Source organism: Syngnathus typhle, linkage group LG6, assembly GCF_033458585.1.
Source record: "Syngnathus typhle isolate RoL2023-S1 ecotype Sweden linkage group LG6, RoL_Styp_1.0, whole genome shotgun sequence".
Classification (NCBI taxonomy): domain Eukaryota; kingdom Metazoa; phylum Chordata; class Actinopteri; order Syngnathiformes; family Syngnathidae; genus Syngnathus; species Syngnathus typhle.
The window spans coordinates 5697892-5716967 of NC_083743.1; positions in this window are offsets into that span (position 1 = coordinate 5697892).

The following is a 19076-nucleotide window of genomic DNA, read 5'->3' on the forward strand; positions in this document are numbered from 1 at the left end:
GCGAGTAAGGTTGCTGCTTATTTTTCGTCGCCGTTCTGCCATGGAAGCCTGACAACTAACTAGCAACTTAACGAACTGACTTATCAACTAACAACTGGATGACTAACAAACCAACCGACAGTTAACAAATATTGTAACTCATTGTTTTATTCAGTCGGGTAAAGTTGTCAATGGCTTAGTTAAGTTCATCAGATGGTTTTGACAAAAGAGCCGCGGGAAATATTTCAATCTTTTAGTCTATAAAAGGATAACAAAGTCATATTAAAAAAGGTTTGCTGGGCGCGGGAGCCGGAATATGAATTATAATGAGTACCAGAAGCTGGCTTCCTGTCACGCTACTCGCAATCGCCATGGCATCCTCCCAGGTGACTGTGATAATAGCCTTCTTTTATTGCCACAATTCCTCGGAGGAAATAGCCCGGTGCCCAGCGTGACGGCGAGCCACAGGGGAAGAGTGGTGCTGAGCTGAGGTTAGGTGACGCTGCTTTTGGGTTCAAACTGATGTGTCAGCGGGGGTGGGACGGCAGGGGTTGAAAACCAGCGGTTTTCAAAAGTGTGAGCACCTCTTTTCAACACCTCTGCACGTGTAAATGAGCAAAAGAATTGCATCGATCGTCCTCTGGGTGGCAGCGTGCATCCACATTGATGCCCCCCCCCCACCCCAGCCTCACCCCCACCCCGCCTGGCACCCAGGGTCTCGGCTCATCTGCTCTCCTGCAATGTGGCCTCCGGAATGGAGAGCCTGGCACTTGTGGTGTCCTCAGGATTGTCACAAGTGCTCTGTCAAATCAACAGCCTGCCACCTCCTCCGCCCAAGACCCAAACAGCCCCAAACGTCCCTCGGAGGCAAGCCTGCCAGCCTCCCAGGAAATGAAGTATGGGATGGAAGAAAAACCTGGGGGACAAAAAAGCCATTTCAAAAGATATTTTTTAACCCTATCCCATCTTTGCCATAAGTTACAGAACTTTCAAAAAAAATAGACATTACCCAAAACTAAAATACTTGTTGGCAAAAGTTGGCCGTGCATATTCAAACATACAAATGCAAATAAGCGACACTGGAGCAAAGTCGTTCCCTCGCTAATGAAGCCGCTTCATTTCCAACACTTGACGAACTTTCACGAGGTCAGGACTTCAGAGGGGGGAAGGTTGAGAATCCCGAGGCAACAGTGGGTGGACTTGTTAAGTGGTGCAAACGCACCCCGTGGGACGACACTTGCTACCACGCCCGGGCGACCCCCCGCTATTGCGCAGCGCACAGGGAACACTCTAAGTGGCTTGATGTGCGGCGCCCGTCCCGACATCCCGCCGTTAGCGCCGTGTCGCGTCACGCTGCCGTAGACGAGGTCACGCAGTGTGTGGCGGCCGTGCACGTCGCTGCGGGGCAGATCCTCAAAAATCACTTTGCAGTCATTTTTGGTTTACTTTGCCCTTTTTTCTGCGCTGTCTACGCTTTTACTTTATTTTTGGCTTAAGTTCACTTTTTGGCTGGATTTTGGATCACTTTTGCTTTTTTTTTTTAAAGCCTAATTTGAATCCATCTTGATGTTGAATAGTTTGAGCTTTATCAAGCGTGATTTTCTTTGTTATTAATTATTTGGAGGGCTTCAGCTACCAGGGGAGATTCTTGAAGAAAGTCCAAAAAAACAACAAAGAGCTCACTGGCGTGGGAATATTCTGACGGACGGGTTCTGAACAGCAGCTAACACGAGCCCATGCGCAAAATTTGGAATTAGAGCGCTTCTGGCTCGTTTAAAAGTTGCACCTGAAACTTCAGTTTGGCCAGCCTCAAAAAGGTTCCGTTCTGCGGACTCACCACAATGCTTCACTTCTTTTTCGACCTGAAAGATAGGCCCACTGTATTTTAGGTGACTTGATTTCATTTTGCATTTGTTTGCTTTTATTTTGTTTTATACACGACGGAGTGATTATATTCTCCCCCCCCCCTCACTTTGAGGAAAAAACTTGCACGTACGCTTAAAATAATCCCGCAGTGTGAATTGAGTTGATTACTTTTCATTCTTAAAAGAAGCAGAGGAGAAGCAATTTCATTTCCTCTTCCTCCTGCTATGAGACTGGCCCACCCGTTCGTTACATTTTTTATTATTATTTCATATTTCTCTGAATATCAGCACGCGCTCTGCTGTGACTGATACCACCTGACCTCAATTTACCGGCAGGTCGTCATGAATATGATTAGCACGCCACGCAAAAACTTGACTCAAGTGTCAGGTTGAGTGACGTGACAAACGCACGTACGTGCACACGCACTCAATACTCAACAATGCAATTGCTTTCTCTAAGTGGACATCTCATTAGGTACACCTGCATTACGACATTCAGAACAAGAACGAAACATTTGAAATGTATGGATGAATTGTTTGGCTTCTCTTAATATCCACTAGTAAATTCATTTTTTCTGTGCCACAATAATTTAACACATTAAGTTTGTGACTAAGTTGCAGTATTTGAGGACCACGCACTTAAAAAAAAAAAAAAAAAATTAAATTTGGGGCAAAAATTGATTACGGCCTATATGCAGCCCCCGGGCCACCACTTGGCCATCCCTTTCGGGAAAATGAACCATCAATCATTAGTTGTGGGGAAAAGAAAAGTAGTACAGCACCATCTGGTGGAGTATTTACTCCTTCTGCTCCTAATGCAAAATGATCTCTAAATGCAAAAGTGTACATTACACTTAATACACATTGCAGGAAAACATCTGCTGAGCCTTTAATGCCTACTTTACTCATTAATGAGTGTACACACACGCACGTACACACACGTGAGCAGGAGGCATTTGGCGTCATGGCGGCGATGAATATAAAGTATAAACACTCCTCGAAATCCAGCACCCCTGGCCTCAATTTCACGCCATTATCTCAGCATAATAAACACATTAGCTTCTCCCTTCCCGACGCCTGCTCCTGAGATGAAGCTTCCCGCGCTACATCAAATCATTTGCCCACGTGAATTATGCATGAAGCCCCCTCGCGACCACACCGGCGGTCCCCCGGGGGCCTTGCCGGCTAACTCGCCACAGGAAGCCAATGACGGACCAGGTTTTATTTCTTTTTTTTTTCAGAAGGGGAATGATGCATGGTCACTCGTGTTCACTTGAATGGACGCTTCCTCAACAGACTAGACTGTCACATCATCTTCGGAGAGACTCCAAGCACTTCACCAAACAAGTTTTTTTTTTTTTTTTTTAAATATTTCAGCATGGTGGAATGCACATAAAATTCACTACGATGGCAGTGGGAAAGAAATTTACAGTAAAAATGTAAAATAAAGGACTTAAAAAAGTCTTAAAATAAAAAAACTGTTAGGCGTTCAAATTAGATAAAAGCAGGAAAATATTAACGATTAAAAAGTAGACTGAATAAGTAAATGTGAGAAATCTTGCCAAGTGTCACAAAATACAAAAAAAAAAAATGGATGTAAATGAAAATGAAAAAAAAGTGCAAATGTACGGTGGCAAATTGTCAGAATAATTGAAAAGCAAAGCCATTTGCCTTAGACCTCCTGTGACAGTTGACATCCAAACGTTTTTCTGGAAAATAGCATTCATTTTAATAACCGCACGTCACCGTGAACGGAAATAAAGAAAAAAAAAGTGTGATTCCGCGAGTTGCAATTGATTAAAGAACTCATCCTATCTGCGGCGTAATATATCCACGCACACGCTCCCTTCTGGTTTTCCAGCGCCATTGAATAAAAATGTCAAGTTTAATTAGACGCTGCCGCCGCTCTTTGAGAGCACAACGCTCGCACGGAAGCAAAAAAAATGCCAAAACGTCATTTGGGGAAGTTGCTCCCAAAATGTGGCAAGTCAAACTAAGAAACGTTGCAAGTGAACTTAACACTGTTAACTCAAGGAAACTGATTAGTGAGGCTTTTTCTCCCCACGATTTAAAATGCTTTCAAGTCTTCTAATATGATTCAAACAAAATACACAAAGGATTGTTTTTACACTGTCAATCCAGTTGGAGAGAAGGGAGATTTTAGCTAGCTAGCTTTTAGCAGTGCCCTTGTTGCATGCTAATGAAAGGTGGTTTTCAAAACATCTTTCCGTGTCAAAAGATTTCATGTATCAGAAGCCGCGCGTCATCGGATCGCACGTTACCATCTGACAAGGCGACACAGACGTCGCAATTTGCCGGAACGCCGCTTTGATGAGGCGCTGACACGCGTGATTACAACGATAGCGGCTGATGAGCGGTAATGGCCTGTCACTGGTTTTTATCTGGTGTCACATTGGGATGTTGCGGGAAGCCGAGACCAATCAAACGGCAGGGGGGGGAAAAGGGACGCAGACGCTTACGACAACTTGAACCGACGCGTCGACCCGAAACCAGACGAAAACCGAGGCTCAATTGGGATGTTAAGTGATGCAAAAGCAGCAGACTCAACTTCATAAAGTTGACGCATGGTGAATAGAAAAAGTCTACACCCCCTGTTCATCAGAGGCACTTTCAACGGCGGCGGCGGGCATATACTGGTTACCATTTAACATAAGTTTGAGATGGGATCGTTCTGAACACGGCCACATCCCAATTATAAGCGGGTGTGCACACTTATGCAACTCCATTATTTCAGCTGATGCTACTTTTAAGAATCGTGATGTGATTTACTTCCAACAACCTCTCATAACTTTCAAATGGACGTGAGTCGTTTCCAACCGAGTGGAGGAAAAAAAAAAAAACTTTTGGGGCGACATACAAAGGGTTAGGTCGAGGGACCCGAGTCAGCTTGCGGTGTGCCGGAGAGGGGGCCATCAAGAAGCGGGTGCTCGGCCAGGAACAATCAGGGGAGCCTCGGCAGGGGGCTGATTATCGTCGCAAAATCAAGTCGAAAAGCTACCCAGGCACTGCGGCCGTTTGACACCCCAAGAGCGTTCTGACTGGAGGCCGCGTAGCTGTCAGCTCAGCTTGTTTTGGGGATTGGATGATACGGGTTTAATGCTGTGTTTTCTATTACTCTGAGGATGGTAAAAAATATGTTTACATCTAAAAGTGCAGCTTTACATCAGCATAAGAAAGAAAGACAACAGTCTTTGGGGAGTCAACTAAGCCGCTGCCAGTCATGTACTTCTATAGTAGCGCTCATTCAATTTTAAAGCAACCCAGATTGATCACCTGACTGACTGCTGCCCTTCTCAACTTTGCACTTTGCACACACAAGTTTCTTCTTTTTGGGGCTGCTTAAACTTTTCCGCCAGCAGCAAGACGAGACAAGGTTACTTACAAGCTGGTGAACTTGATCTCATGCAGCACTTCATTGCGGCGAATAATTTTGTACAGGGCGGAGGTAGGCAGCGATGGAGAATTCACACAGAACAGAAATGTTTATCATCATGCAGTGGAATTCTGACAATGTTCTAATTTATACACAGTGAAGTTAATGGTACATAAAAACTAAATGAAATACGAAAGCGGTAACGTTTCATTCTTAGCTACACTCAACGTGAATTCAGGCTAGCAATGTGCTAACGTGCTAGCGAGCTGAAGCGTTTCTGTTCCAGAGGAGAGAGGAGTGAAATGAGGCTTCATTCAAATCTTGCTAGTTGTGGCGTCATGCGAGGACTTGCTGGAAATTGTTCCTGGAGCGTCCGTGTCCCGACGAGATAGGGAAGCGGCATGTGCTCTGGTGCGATACGGTCGGCCGATGTCCAACTGACCTCAGGTTCCCTCGTCCTATCGGGCCTTGTGAGTCACAGGTCTAATTAACAGGCTGGGCCCGGTCCAGGAAGGCTTTAACACTTCTAACTGGAGTCACATAACACCTCAGCTAATTAATCCTGCCATCGTTCGAAGGTGGAAGTTCGCAACACTTCAAATCTAAGTTGCATTTCAGCAAATCATGTGGTGGCGCTAAATGTATAGTCATGTCAAGTTTCAGTCAACATTATTGCAGATTTTTTAAAAAAAACATTTCACCCCATCCCCCTCTGCTTTTTTTGCGAAATAATATACTGAATATTGCAACAAAAAAAAGAATACACCATTTTATTTCATATTGGCTAATGAAACAATCCCACCGACTAATCGAAATAAAAATAAATAAGTAAATAAATAAAATAATAAATAAATAAAAGTATCTTCAGAGGCCACCGTTTTTTTTTTTTTTTAAGCGATTGCTGCCGAATACATATTTTTTTAAACGAGCAAAGCATAATAGCGACAAAGCAATTTCGAGCGGGTCTCGCAAAGTGGACGTTGAGAAGTGCTATTCGCTTCCACATTTAGTCCTGTGTTCAAATGCCAGCGCAGCGTTGTAAAACCCGTCCTCACTCCATTTCCACTGGCGTAACCTTTTCACCCTCACCATTTTTCGCTTCCAACAGCAACCTTTTCCCGAGTCAAAGGTCGCAGCCGCACCCAGCGGTGCGAGATGCTTGACCACCTTCACAACAGAAACGGAGCTGTTTGCTCCAACAAGCGGCCGATGCGAAAAGAAAAAAACCCACTTCTTAACCGACCTTTCCGATATTCCTGCAGGAGACATTTAATCCCTTCCTGCGCATCAGTTTGACGCGAGCCGGCGCTATTCGCGGCAATCTGAAGCCCAAGCAAGAATTTAGTGAGGCTCGGACATGGCGGAGCCTCTGTGTTGCTACTTTGATTTTTCTCTTTTCTTCTAGGCAGCGCAAAGTTTCGCCGTAGATCGGAAACTTTTGTGTTTCTGTTTCAAATGCAAAATCTAAAAACTTCATCAGCCTCATCAGTACGGCGCTAATATTAGTCAATGAGGATAAATGACTACCGATACCTTGAACTGAAAGTTAATTGTAATTTTATGAGCCTCACATCACATTACAATCGTCAGAAAATGAAAACACCTCAAAATGACTTGAAATTCATCTGAAAGGCTTGCGGAGTAGCTTATTAGCGTGTCAAGATGTTATTCTCACTAATGAGGCCGCCTTCTCGCGCACTCATTGTCAAAAAGCAGTGCACTGTTATTCCATGAAAGGACTCAGAAGGTGTTTTTCAGGTTACTCGGGTGAAATCCTTGACAAGTTTACTTGGGAAGTCTTTTAAAATGACATGATAAGAAAATGCAAATAGTTTTTTTTTTTTTTTTGCCTGGAGACCTCTGGTGTATTAGACAAAAAGGGATGGATGATGAAAAAAAACCTCAGAATGTTCTCAATAATTGAACAATAATTATTAAAGATGCCGACTTGTAATTTTATAATCATTACAATCTTCAATGACCAATAATACAGATTTATGGAAATACCACATATATTTATCGTAATAAAGCTTATTGTATGGATTGTTTGTTAAATATGTTTATTATGTTTGTTAACAAATACTCTTTAAAAAAAATTTGCATATTAAATTGCAATGTTGAGGAGGCTCTCCGGTCGTTAAAGTAACATTTCAAAAAAGGATTCCGTGTTGTTTTGCAGGGCAACTCAAGGTGTTATTATTTTTTTACGCCCCAGCTGACAACACCCTCACAGCTCTGGGGGTTTGATCTGCCACTCCGCCAGATCTCCAGCCCCCCCACTTTCGACACCCACCTCCGCTACTGGCCGCACCCTGTCTCGTATCAAACGTGTTATTTCTAATTAAACCTTCTAACTGAGGTTAAGAGGCAATTTCATGCACCCTACTCTTGATAAATAGATGGCGGACCCCCGTCACTGCTTCTCCATTCCGCCATTAACAGTCTTTTGCCAGCACCGTTTGCTCACTGACGAGTCTAATCAGTGATAAGATCCATTTTTCCTTTTCACCCCCTCCACACTAAGAAATGTCAGAAAAGACAGTATTTACAGTCTGTTGGAAGTGTCTTCCAAACAAACTTTTATGAGCTCCCAAGAGACCAAAAGGTGTTTTCTTAAAAAAACAGTTTGGCAACTGTAATGCCCCTGAGTGTTCATTATGTGGCTCATGAGAGTCATTGATTGGCCCTGATGGAATGTAGAACATGATCTGAGAGAGAGGGAGAGAAAAAGGATTGTCATTTTCTGAGGGCGAGGGAGAAGAAGCCAGAAACATTGATTAAGGTCGGGAAAGGCTCTCTCTGACGGGGGATTAATTACCGTCTTTGCTCTGGAAAAGGAAACATTGATCTGGGCGAGTGAGGAGGAAGAAGATTAATGACAGGCAGCTTTATGGTGATAAAGATTAAGTGAGACAGAGGAGAGGGAGAAGAAGTGTCCGTCAATGTGCAGGCCGGACAATCGCTCGGAGTCTTCCTGTGAGGCCTGAAAGAGCTTCCGACTCATTGCTGACATTGTCATGATTCGTCGTTTAGTATAAACTATTGTCGTTTGTGTGTTTTTTTTAAATGATACAGGCAAGTGTGAATTTAAATGTGTGCAATTCCGGTGTAGTACCGTGTTTGGCCACAACATGCCTGGGCAGCACTGAGTTCTACTACGAGTGAAGAAGTGTGTGAGGCAATGCTAAGAAAGATGAGGAAATCAAACAATGATGCGTTTCATTCCTCCGTTCCATTCATTTCATTCAGGGCTATAAAGCGTAATCTTATCCCCACCTTTATTAAAATTTAATCTCCATTTCATGCTCACAATTTGCCAAAGAATACTCGTGACCCGACAGCCAACTTTGTGCTAATTAAAGCCCACAAATATTCAGTTGAAATGATTGGATGCCTCTTTCTTTTACACCTCAAATTAGAAGACACGATAAATCTCTTTGCAAACGAGCAACGACGAGAGTCGTCACTACGAATCAGAGCGGAACTCATAAAATAATCTTTTTTAATGCCAGTTTAATTTGAGACTCATTCGACGAATGTAAGATGATATACTTTGAGTTCACTTTTGAGCAACCGTTCACAATAACTTTATTTCTTGACATTCTGTTTTGAGCAAATAATAGAATCGGCAAGACCTTTGCCATGAAACCCATTAGGGGCTGAGGAAAAAATGCTATAGATGTCAATCACGGAGCGGCTCTATATAAGCGCAACTTCACAACCTTTGGGGAAGTGCTGACATGCGGCTGGTCTCAGCAAGGACAGGACATGAGTCACAAGCTGCGGATAATGATGGAAACCATTAGGGAGGAAAAGTTCCAAACCGGCTGAAACCGGCTGGCTTATTTCTACAGTCACTTTCACCGTTGCTTCATCCTGTCTGTCACTTCCGACGACTTGATTGCCTTTTTGGTGGTGGTAGGGGTGGTATCAACATGCCTGGAAACTCCGCAATTTTCACATCCTAACATGACGCACGCCACACTCACTCAGTGAAAATGAGAAAACCCCAGGTTAGCGATCGACACGAAATTGGGCTGACACGCCCATAAACACTGTCGGGTCGATTGTAATGCAAATTGGGTGGAATAACGAACCCGGTGCTGGGTCCAAACAGGACAGAGCCAATGTTATTGATACTGATTTTGCCCATTATGTAAGCCACCAGAAAAGTACCTATTTTTTTAAATGAATCAGCCGATTAATCAATTATCGTAATTTTTACCAAATATATATATATCAGTCAGGTGCCAATATGTTCTTTCCCCGCAAAAATATTCAAATAGGCAAATGCCAAACCGCAACTATAAAAATAAATACTAAATAAATGAAAATTAATTTGAGATGACATCCATTCATCTATTCTCTCAACCGATTATCCTCACTCGTTCAGCGCATCGAGTATATTTTGTGTGATATTTTTATGAAGGTTGGTGCGCTGTAAGATTGGTCAGTGTAAAATATGTGCCTTGGTTTAATAAAAAGGCTGCTCGAGACTCTCCAGAAAAGCCATTCATCAATTACACGCCCTGCTGAGCTGCCACACAATACTTTCATTAAAAAGCTCATATTTATAATTGGCCTTTATGAATATCATCTGTCAGCATGCGGTCTTGAACTTGAAGTGCTTGGACTCTCACAGACCATCGCAAAAGTACCTTTTCAATTTGATCTCGGCAGCCAGCTATTTGCACATCATTACGCGGCAGGCGCCGACCCACCGTTGCCGCAACAAGCGTGTCTGCGGCTCGCCGGCTTCGTTTGGATCTTTTGTTTATTTGTTTACTCAATCCTCACACTGCCGCTGCTCATTTGGGTCGCTAACAAACTGGTTCAAGGTTGACGCCAAGGGACCCGAGGCAGCGTGGAGAGTTAGTCGAGCGTTTGGTGCCGGTTTGCTTTGTTTGCTCGCTGGCGAGCCTCGGTGTGTATAATTCTGATGAGGTGACGTTGGGAGACCCAAAAAAAAAAGCTGCCAAAACAAGCCTGACTGCCGGATAAAAGGGCAGCGGCAAACAAAGACAAAAGTCGAAAACTGGAACGGTGCCAGTGCAAATCTTCCGGGAACATGGACCCAGTTAAACTCCAAAAAGTGGTCCGGTCCAGTTGAAGCTTTGGAAGGGAACATTCAACAATGGAGGACAAGCTCTCCAAATTAAACAGCATCCAGGCTGGCCGACCTATTTTTGGACCTCCAACGGAACCAAAGTCTACTGTGTTGAAACGGATCCCAGATTGTAGCGAACTGCACTGCTAGCTCAAGTCAAGTCTGAGCTATCAAATCTCCAAGTTGGGAGCTGACGTCTTTGTGGAACATTTCACTCCCTATTTTTACACCTTCACAGATGTTGGAAGGCTGCCGGGCTGGGGGATCTGCTGTCTGTTCTGATTTATCACCCACAATTGTGAATGATCATCGGCGGAAGCGATTAAAAAGCACAAGCTAACAACGCCAATTTTGTTTTTTTCGATTTGTTTTCGTATTAGGAGCAGCGTGGACGCCGCTTTGCTTTAAGAAGTGTCATGATGTCCCTGTCGGACAGGCGACAAGGACCACTATGACATTTTGCCTTCGCAAAGCCCAGCGGATGAATCTTAATGAAATGACGAGCGCCAAACAAGCTCGTTGACATTTGTTAGCCTTGACGGGAAGACGTCGGGTGTTTGGATGGATGGCAGTGGCCACAAACACCAACGATGGATATGATGTGATTTGATCAAATCTGGATTCAAGGATCGTGTTTTTGATTAAATAATAAAAAAGATAACGGCAATATGCAAAGTTTGCAACATCCAACTTCATTGATTGATTTTCCCGCCGTATCTCGCCACTTGTAACTTGAGAATTGCTTACGTTTGACTTGCACTATGTGACTTACTTCAGGCGTTTTATCTTCAGAGGCTTTTAAATTCTGCCACAACTCATTCAATAAGAACTTCCCGCCGGTGAGTGGCGTTCTACCAGATAACGACACTAAAAGACCAATAGAAAATATAAATCATCGGCTCGGCTACGACGACGCCAGGTGAGCTCCTCATAGGTAAACCTGAGCCATGCTGATTAGCTTGACTGACAGAACGGGAAGGGATTAGCGGTAAATTATACTTCTGAGCGGCGAGCATCCAAATTGAAATTCCACTCAAGTATTCGAATTTTAACTGCTGTATTTGTAGGCGCTAAGCTTCCAAATGGTGTTAGTATTTAGGCAGGCCACACGCTGCTGAGGTGCCAATCAATAGATCTGTCAATGGGCACAACAATGGAGAGAGGGGGGGGGAAAAAGATTTGGGAGAATTCTGAGATCTAAAGCAACAACAAATAGAAAAAGAAAAAAAAAGTAATAAAAAAAAAATCCCATTTAGTCTAAACGAAGTTTGGGCCCTCAACAATTTATGATGCGGCATAACTTGATTAGCAGCTCTTCATTTGATGTGGTCCTTTTTTTTTTGTAGATATTTAGCACTACGATGAATCATGAACAAGATATACTAATGAAGCGCTTACTTTTTGATGAGCTGATGAATCATTCAGCTCGCAAAACTGTCCGGAGTTGAGTGGCGGTTAATAATAAAATGTTTTGAAGGTGTGAGCGTCTTCGCCAGCGAGTGTCACTGTTGCAGCGTTGCTTGCGTTCTCTCCGCATGTTTATTTGAGCGGGGATGGGAGGAGGGAGAGAACATCCTTTTTTTTTTTTTTTTTTGCTTTTAGGTGTCTTAGAATCCTCCAGCTCTCCCTCCCTTCCTCCCTCCCGCCGGCTCGCCCTCGAAACAAGGTAGTTCTGCTTAATTACTCAAACGGCGGCACATCCTCATTAGACTCTTGACCTTGGCAGTGTGTGATAAGAGGAGGTCGACGTGGATTAGAAGTCCACAGCCACTGTTGCCCCCCCTTTTCTCCCGCCCTCTCTTCTGTTCTTGAAATGTTTCCTTATTTGATGCTGATCTTAACCACCAAGGCAGAAACATCAGTGTCAATAAAAGCGTGCCTTTTTTTGAGATGTCTTCAGTCACAAAAAGTTTCCCGATTCGATAACCAATCGAGCCACAAATTGCGCCGAATTAGACTGATCCAGATGTGAGCGTTACGGCTGATCAATAAAATGAGGCTAAGGGTCAAGAGTGATTTGGTTTTGTATTTCGTTTGGGATGAAAAATGGTACTATCGTCAAGGGAAAATAAAATTTGATATATATCTCGATACAATTCATTGACGATATAATTTCAAGTGGAATTATCACGATTTGATTCGACTGGGTTACGATTCAACTCAATAGTGGACGTTACGGACATTTAAAAATAAATAAATAAATAAATAAATAAATAAAATAAAACTGGCATTTTTTTACAGGTAGTGTAAAATGCTAATTTTGGGATTATAGTTTGGAGTACATTTAATAATAATCTGACAGAAAAACGTAGGTGGAAAGTCAAGTAGTCTCATTTTTGGCTATTTATTCTCGAGTCCCTTTTTCCGCCAGAGAAATGATGGAAAAATGTTGTCAAAAGTCAAAGTGCAATGAAAAGGTGGAGTTTGTTGATGGCATGCTCGCTCTGTGGAAAGATGGAACACGCCTGGCTGCCGTGGTCCCTCGCCACCAGACTCGGTCTTGATCATACCTTTCAACTGCAACCACATATCACCTCACGCCGTGATGGAGGGAGGAGGGAGATTGGGGAGGGAGGGAGAAATGGGCGCTGCGGCAAAAACGGATGCACGGAGGTGGAAGGGGGATCAAAACATACGGTCACCCGTGAGAACAAAGGACGCAAAGTGCTTCCAGAACGTTCTCCTGCAGCGCTTCCGAAAGTGGGCTCCCAATTATGTGCTGATCTTCAGTGGATATAAGTGACTTAGATTTGAAATGAAAAACGCACTTGTAAGATGTATTGTACAAGTCATAAACATGCCGTGAGCGATGCCGACTCAGCACATGGCTTGGAGTGAAGACATTTCCAAAAGGGACCACAAAGGAGGACGTTTGTCATCTGCGTGCTTTGGGTTCATCGCCGTTGTGGTTGGTGGCCACCATTTATCTCCGTGACCGCATTCCGTGTTGATGTGTTGGGAAATAAAAGGTGCTCCACTCTTTTGATATAAAACTGTATTTTGACTGACTTATTTATGTATGATGTTTTCCAAGCAAAAGAGGAAGCTTTGTGTTTCCCCATTCTGCAAATGTTGCTTTTGAGCAACAAGCCCACTTTCCTTTGGAGGATGCAAGTGACACGTGCAAGTGTTTTCAATTCTGTGACTAGCATATTCATTTTTTTCTTTCTAAAAATGAGCTTTGGGGCAAACAATAGATCTGCCCCACATATTCTGCCTAGCAACAAGTGGCAATGTAAACATTGCGTTGGGCGACGGGACCCTCTACCCTAAGTTGCTGAGGAAATGTGAGAGTGAGCTTGACTGGCGGCTTAAAAGGTTTTAAAATGCGCTTTGGGGCAAAATTTAATCTGACCCCTGCATTCTGCCTAGCAACAACAGTGCCCTTGATTGCAGTTGGATAGATTTGAGGTATTTTATAAATGTGTATAATTTTAATCATACAATATTTAACAGTCTAACTTAGTTGGTTGCAACAAAAAAAGAGCTGTTTGTTGCTTTCTCACACAAAAAGACATTTCTCAGCACTTCCCAGTGGTGGCTAGCGACCGCCTTGGGCTTCGTGATAAACAAACGCTAACGAAGGATTCACATCTGCTAAGGGAGGCCAATGAAAAGGAGGAAAAATCTCAGCTCTCACACTCACACACACTGAGGAGAGAAAATTGCCACTCACACATTTGCGATTTCATCAAGTGTTCATTTAAACATCTTTCACGCTCCTCCGTCGGGATGCCCGCCGACATCCCTGCCAGATTGTTCTCCAAGCGGCGGCCCAAAGGCCTCGTGTGCGACTGAAACGCATTAATAAAACCCTTTTCCCCTCGCTGGTCCTCCCGCATCTCCACTGCGGAACACAAAAATGTCGACGCTTAAATTGCCTTGTTAAAGCAAGTCCACATTGGGTTACGTCTACATTCGCTTTTGTGCCGTTTGTCTCGTCTGTTCTCGGGGTAACATCTGGGATGAAACATAAGGGGGAAAAAAAAAGGAAAACCATCAAAGATAGAAGCTGGTCTCAAATCAACAAGGAGCAACAAGGACTGAGTTATCTTCATCAGAAAAAAATGAAAATACTGATAAGGAGAAAGAATTATCGGAGGCAAAGCAAAGGGACATTCACTTTTCTGAAAAAAAACACTCCGTCTGAAAATGACGGGAAGAATGGAGACGAGTTGTTGAGCTATTTTCTATCACCCCTTCCCTGATGGGAAACCATCAGCTTTTATTTGAGGGAGGTGGTTATATTCATAACCACCTCAAATGGAAATCACGATGACACTGTCAGAATTGCTTGGAACAAAGTAAGTCATGCCAACTTGACCACAAAATCAAGTTTTTGGGGGTGAGAAACAGACTTAGATGTCTAGAATGTAAATTAAAATTCAGAAAAAGATTTGGAAGCAGAGAATTATAGGCCAGGGTTATGGTTTAAAGGTCAAAGGTCATGTTCAAAATAGGGTTTCCAGCCTGGGTCGACCAAGAGGCGAGGAAAAAAGTGGGTGTTGACGATGCGGCGCCAATGGAAGCAGATGAGTCATGTGATGCATGCTTGTATGCCATTAATAAAGTGAAGGCTAACCCAGAGCAAAAATATCAATAATAATAACTAAAACAACCCTTGGGAGGATAAACAATTCCGAAAATAAAACAAATGGATGATGACATTTTTTTGAACGGAGACAGGTTCAAGTCGATATCGCCAATAAATGTCACATGAGCGATGACTCCAGATCAGATTGGAGCCCAAGATGGCGGCGTGCAGTCCACCATTTTGATTACAGATAGGGCACACACACCAGTGCATTAGTGGACCTGGACTCTCCCCCGCTGCTCTTCCTTTTCTTTTTTTTGTGAGCGCCTACCCCCTCCACTTTACTCTCCCTTGCTATTCGGCACTACTCTAAATTGTTTCTGTCAGCTTAGATAAACGCACCCCTCCCGGGCCATCACGGCCACACATGCGCACCCCACAAACCCACACACTCTCATCGGAACCTATGTGCATCTCTGTTAAATAAATGAATTTCAAATATGGTGACATCGTATGTTTTTTTTTCTTCTTCCACTGTTATGCAACAGTCTTTCTTCCATTGCGGTCGGCAGTTATGGACTCCGGGAGATAGCGGATCCTCTTTAAAGTGTCTTGCTCTTTGCTACGCTAGCACCGTGAATACACTCAGCCGTTGGCATCATGAATATAGACAGCTAATACGGGCCCGCCTTTATGGGCCAACCCCCCCTAAGAGGACACGAAGCCTCCCAGCTTCGGGGAGTCGAACACGGCCGCTGTGATTTATTCCGTCGCTGCGCCTGAACGACAGCTGACGCTTCTTACGGCGCGAAATTTTCGAGGAAGCGTTGTGTATATAACGCCGCGCTAGCTTTTAATGAGCTATGAAAAGTTCATAAAAGTTTGCAGCGAGCGACGCGGCCTCCCCCGCCAGAGGTGGAGATTAGAAAAGAACGGTGATGAGGTTGATTTCTCAGCTACCCGCGTCTTTCATTTTCAGATATCTTCAAACAACACGTGCAACGAGTGGGAATCGTGTTAAGATTGTGCTCTCTGAAGAGGTCATTATCTAGCGATGCTTTCCCGGAGCATGATCTCATATGAATAAGTGTGAGTTTCAATAAAGTCGGCAGATGGGAGTTATTTGCCGTGGCAGGATTCTTCGTTAGAATAATAATATTGTATTGACTGGATTTTGTATTGTACGGGCCGGGCAATGCCTTAAAAAGAGTGCAACAGGAACATTAATCCCACTCACCGTGAAGCCGAGCAGCGCAAATTGAACGTTACACCTTCTGATGTACGAGCGCCGCGTCGGAGGCGACGCTAATAAAGCGGAACCGCGCCGGCGACTTGTATTGATAATCAAATCCCGCGCGACACTGTATCACATGGGGGGGGGGCTATCGGCGGGATATTGATTAGAGTCCGCCTCGGCTCCATGAGGATTAATGCAGAGTCGCCGAGCGCGATGGCGACGTTCCGCATCGCCCGGCCCGTGAGTGGAAAAGGAGGCGATCCTTAATGGTGACTAATGCCACCCGCTCTATGCTCTCGTTTGATGATCAGACGCTACTTTTTAAAATATTTTTTTTACTAATTGCTTTGCTAGAGTTTGCGAGTCACAAGGATGTAAACACAACTCAACAACAACTTGCTACGGAGCAGGCCGGAAGATACGTGACATTATCACTTGCTGCTTACTTTTTCATTCTCAACTACATACAAATACTCCTACCGCATGTATTCATTTTCCACCTATGACACCAATGTTGACAATCCAAATAGTCATTTGAAAACAGCCTGCAGCTCAGAATCACGGCAATGAAATATTCAACAATGGATAAATTACAGCACATATAAAAGCATCTTTCAAGACTAAAATTTCGTTTTGACCTACAGCTCCACATAAGAGCCAGCGTGCCCGTGTCGAGGTGATCCCCCACACAGCAATCATGGGCGGACACCGAGACGCTTGTTTCGAGCGCGGCTTCTCTTAGGCCTTTCATTTCCATTTTTATAAGGAAGTGGCCCGCTCTGGTCCGTGTAATGAAGGTGTTTACTCGGCACAAAAGAAAGGGGAGATTAAGACGGCGGGATAATCAAAACCTGGGGCCACAAAAGACAGCCAATCACTTTGAGGCAGGGAAAAAAAAAAATCCCTGGGCTTCTTTCAGCGTGTTCCTCAAATGCTGTTTATTTCTCATCTGGCTGCTTATTTTCTGCTTCATGTCCTCCTTTTGCTTACAATTTAAATGGAAAAAAACCACAACTAAACCACTCGGAGTAACTGATAACAATGACAGTAAATTGTTCTCTTCGAGAGGGGAAAAATGGATGCCATTTATTCATCTCAGAGCCTGAATTCTCCCTTTTTTTTATTTTATAACACGTCATCCTGACGTAGATACATTGAGGCCAAAGGAGCATTTTAAAATGTGACAATATGATATAAATCATCATTCCTTAATGCAAAGTCGTGTTTGTATTCCAGTTACTCGCTAACGACGTTGAATCCGAAGCGAAATTTATTCCATTCAGTGTTTGTAGGTTGGCCTTTCACAGACTTGACAAACACACTGTGAATAAATTCCTCCAACTCATTTTGCAAATTTAGAGCATTATGATTGTCTTTCCCACACTCCAAAACTTCCTTTCAGAGTAGTCAATAATGCAGTTTGAATGAGGGCAAATTCACGCAGTGCAGACACGAAAACAGAGTTACTTCTTCGCTTTCTTCAATAGCAATTTAGTGAGCGGAATTATCGCCACCTACTGTTCATTACTTTCACTGACCATGCACAGTCTCCCTAAAGTGAAACATTTCTGTGACCTAACGCTACTTTTATGTTAGCAACACCGATGATGGTAAACTCAACATCGAGTCAACACGCTTTGCTAATATTACCAGCGCTCCAGATCCACAACAAGTTGAGGCACTAGACAGAGAAAAGGGCCGATTACAATCAAAACGGCTCAGAGCATAATGCGGCTAATTGCGCTCAAGTAGTGCTTATCGTGATGGAGATCGGCTTCTTCGTGTCTGATTGTCAAATGCGGCTTACTTATTTACCTTGACTTTAAATCTCCATTTGACAGCAACCTTTTGCTCCGGCAAGAAGCTTTAAGTCTCGAGTCACGTCCCGCTTGCCATTGATTACTGACCCCAAAATGCAATGCGCTAAATGAAACTGATGAAACCAACTCCACTTCTTGAATAGAACATTCACAACACACCCGCATATATATTAATATACTATATACGCAGAGACAATATTGAAACAATTCCACATCATATTTAAGCTCCCTGCTACCCATGGAGTCGATACAATCTGCGAGTGGAGGCCTTGAAAAAAAGGTCACAGACAAGCGAGGGCCCTGCGGCGGATTGGATTGTCTCCACTTCAAACCGTTTATTTTCTATAAAATGAGACGGAAGAAAAAGTAAGCTGGAAATACACGCATTGAGAAATACACACACGCACACACGAGTCAATTTGAGAGATAATCCTTGAAATCTGTATTTCTAGTATTTTTTAATTGGCAGGACATTTTCACCAATTTAGAGACAATTTTGAGCCTACATTGACCCAAATGTAAATTTTCTGTAAAAACAGACAAATATAAACAAGTCCCATTTGTGTCTCGACGAGGAACAAGCCAAAGTCACGACGACACACTTTACGTCTTTACAGACTCAGTGATAGTTCCGAATTCTCTTTTCATTTTCCGCGCTGTCATTCACTTTCCTAAAATGAAAGCCGTCGCAACAAGATTGCTGCAAAAGGAGGTGTCAGTCGGAGTGTGAATTTCAGGCGTCACACAGAATCAATCTTGTAAATGAGATCAGGGGGAGGCAGCGGATCTGTTGCAGCCCGTTGTGCACTGCAGGTGTCCGCTAACCTCCGATCTCGTCTGAGTTTTAGAGTAAACTGTAAATATCACTGCATTTCATTTATTCTTAGGTGTTATTATTAGAGCGTTCTCTGGGTAAAAAAAAAATATTCTCTTTGCTTTGGACAATGCAGCAATCCATCAAATGTAGTACATAGCCAAGAGGTTTGACGCAGATAAGAATTTGCTTCCGTTTGATGCTGGAATGCAACTTTCAGCGGTCTCCACCCGTCCACTCAAAGTTTTACGCTTTACAATATCCAAAACAAATGTGATTTTCTCTTTGCTTTGAAGACAAAAAGAAATCTATTCGGACAATATGCA